Source organism: Mesitornis unicolor, unplaced genomic scaffold, assembly GCF_000695765.1.
Source record: "Mesitornis unicolor isolate BGI_N332 unplaced genomic scaffold, ASM69576v1 scaffold2992, whole genome shotgun sequence".
NCBI lineage: Eukaryota > Metazoa > Chordata > Aves > Mesitornithiformes > Mesitornithidae > Mesitornis > Mesitornis unicolor.
In genome coordinates, this window is record NW_010171025.1 from 28,094 (window position 1) to 35,992 (window position 7,899).

Here is a 7,899-nt window from a genome sequence, read left to right on the forward strand (position 1 = left end):
TTTAGAGGGGAGGTCAGTACCTAGAAGCTCATCTCCTGGTGGTTCTTCACCATTAAATCACACAGACCTGATTTAATAGAAACCCCTAATTCAGCTGTGCACCTCACCTGTAGGGTTGCAGCAATCCCTGAATCGCAGCCTCTGGCTTTGATCCACTGCATTAACATGAAGGCGTGCAATACTGCCCTGCTAACTGTATTTTCTCTAACATCCTTGCAAGAGCTTATCACAAAGCAGCTGTGTGTTCAATGCTGACTTCATGTTTCTCATTCGATTTTCCTAGAGAAAAGCTGGGATTCCTCAGATGCCACTGGCTGAGCTCACCCCTTCCCGGAATCTCTGTGTTAAGCCATACCTTGGTCTGCACTGGCCACTACATCATCATTAAGATGTCAGCATTTAGAGATCAATATCAGCTGATACAGAATATTTTCAGCTGCACAGGCAGAACATTGAGAAAGGGAAACTGCCGTGGTGGAGAGGAGAAAGGGAAATGAAGAATAGTGGGTAGAGTAAAAGTGCATTGAAAGCAAGATGAGTTGATCTAGAAAAAAAGCATCCATTCTTTCTGAATGGCAGCAAAAGTCATTCTTTAACTACGGGCAAAAGAAATCCTTTCCATTCGGAGAAATCCAAGTTATGAAAACACAATAGGAAACCTCACAATTTCGCTAATGCATGCTCCATTTCTCAGTGAGTCAGAAGTTCACATTCTTCTCCTGCAACCTCCCAACTGAAAACAATCCCCACACTTCAAGCAAAAGAATAATAAAGCCCACATATGCTTCTTATAAAACAATCCTTCCAAATAACCATGGGGTTTGTTTTCTTAATGGCTAAAATTCATCATTTCCCCCCCCAAAAACGCAGATCAAACAAAATGCACTCTCATTAAAAGCAGAGCTTGCTCGTCTGGGCAGAACAGCCAATAATGTTTCCCTCTAATTTTCTTGGTGCTTTTTGTCAATGAAGAGAAAGGATCGCTGCGGAGCACTGAGCAGGAGATGCCCCTCAGGTCTTCATCCACAACGTAGATCGGTGCTCTGGGGGTGGGTGGGGAACTGGCTGATGGGCTGGGCCCAGAGGGTGGTAGTAAATGGTTCATTCTCCAACCAGTCGCAAGTGGGGTCCCTCAGGGATCAATGTTGGGCCTGATGCTATTTAATATCTTCATCAGTGATCTGGGTGTTGGGATCAGGAGCTCCCTGATGAAGTTTGCTGATGACACCAAAATGAGTGGGGTAGTTGATGGTCCAGAAGGGAGAGCCAACCCTGCAGGAGGACCTGGACGAGGGGGCCAGCAGGAACCGTATGAAGTTCAACACGGGCAAATGCAAGGGCTTCTGTTTGGGAATGCATCATCCAGGGATGCAGCTGAGACCGGGCTCCCCCTGGCAATATTGATCCAATATTGATCAGTATTGAGAGCCACGTTCAATATTAGAGAGAGCAGCGCTGTGCAAAGGGACCTGGGGTCCTGGTGGATGAGGAGCTCAACATGAGGAGCAGTGTAAAGAAACCAACAGGGTGGTGGGTGCATTAAAAAGGGCATCACCAGCAGACACAAAGAAGTGATCATCCCTCTCTACTCAGCACTGGTTGGACCACACCTTGAGCACTGTGTCCAGTTCTGGTCCCTGCTATCCAAAAAAGACGTGGACAGGTTGGAAGGGTCCAGAGAAGGGCCACAAGTTGCTGAACCCCCCTGTACAGACCAGGCCACCAGGTCCTTCACAGAACCAGCAGTGCCACAGCTTCAGCACGGGGAAAGGCACCAAGGGACCCTCTTGTCCCAGCTCCTCGGGATTTCTATCCCAGTTATCCCACAGTTCTGGCACAGCCGAGTCAGGTATTTCACACCGGACACATGATTTGTTATTTGGATTGGCTAACCCAATCGCCCAAATATATCTGTAGGTTAGACCTGAGAAACGCAGCATGAGCCTGAAGAATAGTTCAGCTTTTCTGCCAGCATTTCAGCAGCGTATTTAATATAACCCTTCCAGTAAAGTAGAATTTCACTTTGGTGGTGGTTTTGTTACTAGCTGAGACCATACAGACCGCTGAAGATACATGATCATTAATGTTCTGTAAATATCCAAATGAGAATTAAACTGTTCATAAAAACAGAAGTTGAAATAGAAACTTTTCCATGTTGAGAGTTCCTGGTGGTAGCAAAGCAGGCTGTGTTTAAGCACACGTTAAAATGCACAGCTAAAAACATCTGGTCCACTTCCAGTACCTCAACACAAAGTCCCAGACCAGAACTCCACGTATTTTAACTTATCCCAGTCATCGACACCAATGCATTTCTTCAGCCAAAGCTTTAAACCTAAATATCTTTGAAAGAACAGCTCCATGGATTAAATTCTCACCCAATAAAGCTGATGAAAATTTCCATACACATCAACTAAGGAAACGCGTTGCTCGGCTTGGGTCCACACCCTAACTTTTTAATCCAGTTTTTAATTCACACTTAAGTTCTGCTTAAATTAAGGCGCGTTTCACCTAAGTTAGGGTTCACGGGAGCTTTCTATAAAGCTGCGCTATGAAACAAAACATCCAAGACACTCCAAATCCTGTGTCACAAAGGAGTGACGATGGAAAACATTCTTCTGTCATGTGCTGTGAGGAATTCAGCTTCTTTAGTAAAGCAAATAAAGGTGAGGCCGAGCTTTCTCATGGGAGCTGCAGCCTGCGATGGGGAAACCGCGCTGGGAACTCTTGGACGGCAGCGCTGGAGACCGGGCAAGAGGAGAAAATCACCCCTGAGCTATGAGCAAGGAGAGCACATCATGACTGAGATCCCCTTCTGACACGCTTTCCATTTAGCCTGCTTTATAAAAAATCTGCTCTTGTAGATCTTAATACACCGAACCTGATTTTCCCAGTAGAAAAACAAGGCAGGAAAACAAGATTGCGGCACCTCCAATTTTTTCTGGCACTTTCTGGAGCCGGGCGATCGTAACAGCTCCAGCTCTTTTCTCAGCACATGGGTTGACTGTGTTCAGTTCTGGACCCCTCACTAGAAGAAGGATGTTGAGATTCTGGAGCTTGTTCAGAGAAGAGCCACAAGGATGGGGAGGGCTCTGGAGAACAAGCCTGATGAGGAGCGGCTGAGGGAACTGGGCTTGTTTAGCCTGGAGAAGAGAAGGCTGAGGGGAGACCTCATCACCACCTACAACTGCCTCAAGGGAGGTTGTGGAGAGGTGGGTGCTGGGCTCTTCTCCCAGGTGATGGGGGATAGAACAAGGGGAAACGGCACCAAGCTGTGCCAAGGGAGGTTCAGGTCAGAGCTAAGGAGGAAGTTCTTTACTGAGAGGGTCGTCAGAAGCTGGAACAGGCTGCCCAGGGAGGTGGTGGAGTCACCATCCCTGGATGTGTTTAAAGAGCGGGTAGACGAGGTACTTAGGGATATGGTTTAGGGGGTAGACAGGAGCGGTTGGACGTGATGAGCTCAGAGGGCTTTTCCAACCGAGCGATTCTGTGATTCTGTGTGACTGGCAAAAGCTGGAGCTGTCAGCTGAGTCCAAACCCCAATTAATGGTGGGTATTAGAGACAAGATTAGCATCTAGCAAGTACAACTGAAACCAACTTTTCCAGTGAGGAGGAAGCCCACAGCTTTTATTGCCCAAAGGCAGAGTCAAAGGAGGAAGACACAACTATTGGAACAAACTAAGTCAAGTACACATTGCATTTTGCCACTTGTTGCTTTCACTCAGTATATACATCAAAATTCAAAGCTTTCCAGTATATGCGTGAGACTTGTTCTTCACATGCTCTACACAATGCATGTTAAAACTTGTACAAGTCTTTCCCACTAGTTAAAAACCAAAGCGAAACAGAAGGGCTTTAGTCTGCAGCACATATCAGTGTCAGCTCCCCTAGTGCATGGGTATTTTTAGCCTTCATGGAGCTGCTGGAAGGAAAACTAATGGAAAACTGAAAGAAATGCCTCTTCAGATTTGATCTCCATCAATTTCTTGTAAACGTAGATGTGTACGAATTACAGACGAATGCTTCTCTTTTCTGTTTGCTTCCACATCTTCAGTCTGACCACTGAGGGGGACCAGAGGAGGACACACAGACCAATACCAGCAGGATTTCATCTCTCGCTCTCAAATGCTGAATCACAGGGCCCTGCACCACCAGCACACAGAATCACAGTCACAGGGTGTCAGTTGGAAGGGACCTTGAAATATCACCCAGTGCAAGCCCTGCCAGAGCAGGATCACCAGAGCAGTCACACAGGAACACGGCCAGGGCTTTGGGTGTCTCCACACAAGGAGACTCCACAACCTCTCTGGGCAGCCTGGGCCATGCTCCAGAACCCTCACACTGACAAACTTTGGCCTCATCTTCAGCTTGAACCTCCTGTGCTCCAGCTTGGGACCATTGCCCCTTGTCCTGGCATTGGCCATCCCAGAGCAGAGCCTGGCTCCTTCCTCCTGACACTGCCCTTTCCCAATGGATCCCCAGGAATGAGGGCACCCCTCAGGCTCCTCTGCTCCAAGCTCAAGAGCCCCAGCTCCCTCAGCCGCTCCTCAGCAGGAGATGCTCCACTCCCTCCATCACTTTGTGGCCCTGCTCTCTCTTAGATAAAATAAGAATCTTTGAGGTGTCCTGTGCAAGCCTTGCAAAGTTACAGCTCCTGGGAGGTGAAGTAGAAAAGCGAGGGTACCTGTCAGCTCAGCACCAACAGGCGGGAAGAGAGCTGTTGGTTGCCATGGCAATGGGGAGGGTAGCTCCTGGTTACAATGATGACTGACGCACATCTCAAACAATCGCTCTCTTCCTGTTCGTATGACATAAGAAAAACAGGATGTGGAGAGGTGTTTATCTGAATGAACGAGATAAGCAAGCTCACTGACATTTCTTAAAGCATAAGATCTAACTAACGAGAGGTTATGGATTTTTCTGGGGGAACAAAAAAAAAGGAAAAAGAAGAGAGATCCCACCGCTGCACTGCTGATCGTGATTAAATTATGCATGGAAAGATCCTTTCCCTCCGAACCCGCAGGAAACAGTTGAGGAGCTGTTCTATGAGCCATGAATACCAATGGAAAGCCTTTTTAGTGTGAGATGCTGAGTTGCACTGCTGAATCAAAATTGAGGAAAACAGCTTCGTGTGCAATATCCTGCAGCCTCTAAAACCTGTGCTGAGCTCGGGGACCGCTGGTGGCGTGGGGTACAGAGATTCAGGGTGCAGTGCTCCCACTGCAGGAGAGGGCAGCCAGGCTGCGTTATCACAGAATCACAGAATCACAGAATTGCTCGGTTGGAAAAGCCCTCTGAGCTCATCACGTCCAACCGCTCCTGTCTACCCCCTAAACCATATCCTTAAGTACCTCATCTACCCGCTCTTTAAACACATCCAGGGATGGTGACTCCACCACCTCCCTGGATATCCTGTTCCAGCTCCTGACGACCCTCTCAGTAAAGAACTTCCTCCTTATCTCTAACCTGAACCTCCCTTGGCACAGCTTGGTGCCATTTCCCCTTGTTCTATCCCCCATCAACTCGGAGAAGAGCCCAGCACCCACCTCTCCACAACCTCCCTTGAGGCAGTTGGAGGTGGTGATGAGGTCTCCCCTCAGCCTTCTCTTCTCCAGCCTAAACAAGCCCAGTTCCCTCAGCCGCTCCTCATCAGGCTTGTTCTCCAGAGCCCTCCCCATCCTTGTGGCTCTTCTCTGAACACGCTCCAGAATGAAGCAGTTTGTGGCAGCGAGCATCCCATCACTGGCGTTTCTCAGCCCGAGCAATCACTGCAGGTACCTGGGAGCATTTCAAATGCAATTTCATCAATGAGGAATTTGTAACGGGCCCGAATCATGAGAGGGGAGCATTGAGCTGCAATCACTGCTCTCCACCAACTAACACGAGCTGGTGCAGCCCAGCAGCACATGGCGGTTTAAGGCAGAAATCCACGTCGTGTCCAAAAAGCACAACATCATCGTGGTTCTGGAGCAGAGGAAAGGTACTGGTGTTCACACCCATGCTCTTGTCACCATATGCATGGGCAACACACCCAGCTAGAAACATCCCTTACAGGCCAAGATAATGGCAACCTAATGAGGAACCGGTGACCAGACCACAGGTGACCCCGTGTCAGCTCGCATTGGCTTTCATACCTCACTCCTTTTCATCTGGGAAAAGAGAACTCCCCACAGGCAGGAAGAAAGGAGAAGGTGTGCTTAGAGACAAGGATATTAAACAAACCAGCCTGGAAAGTGAATTACCAGGTGGTAGCAGCAAGAACAAGGAAGGTGAGAGGCTGGAAGTGGGACATCCCTCTGTGTTTTAGGAGATATTTGGAGCGTATAAATGGCTCAGAGCAGAGTGGTTTGCATGGAATCAAAGAAAAATCATGAAGGAGTAGGACAGTTTGCTTCAGCCTGACTTTCCTGAGGGGTCATTCCTGTTTAGGAGCTCCCAAGGGCTGGCATTAAAGACTCCTCAGTCTTCAGCCTCACAGGAAAACTAACACTGCTAAATATATTGGCTTGGGACGTCCAAGAATTAGTCGATAACTGCCAAGCAGGGAAGTTCAACAACCTTCACCTTTCACGAACTTACTTGTTCATAGCTTTGTCTATTTAAAATGCACATATATTGTAAAATAGAATACTCGTTATGGTCTTTTGCTTGTCATCATATCCCATGGAAAACCCAGACCGTACGCCGCGGTGCTCCGATCACTCAGCAGCACAATCGTGTCACCGTGCTCTGCCAGACACAGGTCTGACACTAAAGACTTGGTATCAACACCACCGTGTTTTATAGCACATCGGCCACCTCGGACCTACTTGAGCACACAGAATAATAACGATGCAACAGAGAATGCAAAAACTCTTGAAATAGAAAATGGGTACAACTGGATATTGAAGGGAAGGGTAATAAATACGTGGAGTCGGAAATAGTTTAAACAGCGAGCGGCGGGGAGCAGGAGGAGGTGGCCTGAGACAGCTCTCCAAGGAGAGCACCACGCAGTTGCTAGGGATTAAAAGATCAAAGTGCCTGTGCACCGTCACAGCAGCTCCGTGCCAAAAAGGGATCGCGCAGTGGGAGAGATGTGAGGCAATGTAACACAGAATGCACCCCTGACCTTCAACAGCTCTGCCCTCTACCTACAGCATCCCCATCCAGGGGTTGCAACAGACCTCACGAGCCGTAATAGCTTGTGGCTGGTTCAGAAGAAGCTGCTTTGGGCCTCAGGAAGCACCAAAGCAAACCTTAGGAAGGTTCTGCTGCCTTCCCTGGCATTGCAAAAGCATCACCGAGTTCAACACAAAGCTACCCGAAGAACCTAAAGCTCTCTGCATGTATTTGTGACCTACAGTTATCCAAAATCCTTTCCAAGTGGCTGCTCTCCTCCACCATCACTTTATTTCAGAGACATTTGAAATAAAGATCTCTGAAATCTCCCTATCAGCCTTGCACACAGCCAAGGACAAGTTGATCTCCCAAGTGCAACCCTTTCGCAGTCCTTACTGTGACAGCTTCAACACCTTCTTGCCAGTGACTGATGCTACCAAGCCAGACCCCTGAGCAGCAGTGCTGAAGGAGGCACTAACACCAGGAGCTGCCAGCAGCAGCTTGCTCCAGAGACAGCAGCCCTCCACGTTTGTATTTTACCTCTTCCACATTGAGCAGATGTTGGTTTCCTTAAAAAGCTCCACCTACGGCTATACATTAGAGTTCACAAGGCAGGAAGATGCTGCACTTCTTCCACACACGGGCACGGGGAAGCGGAGCAGTTCACCCAAAGCCTCCCAGCAGAATCCCCAAGGAAACAAGAACAGGTCCCCAGTTCTGACCTCCTTCCTTTTCACATTACTACAAATCCATCTGTTATAACAATTATGTCTATCACACAGAATCCCAGCATGTCAGGAGCT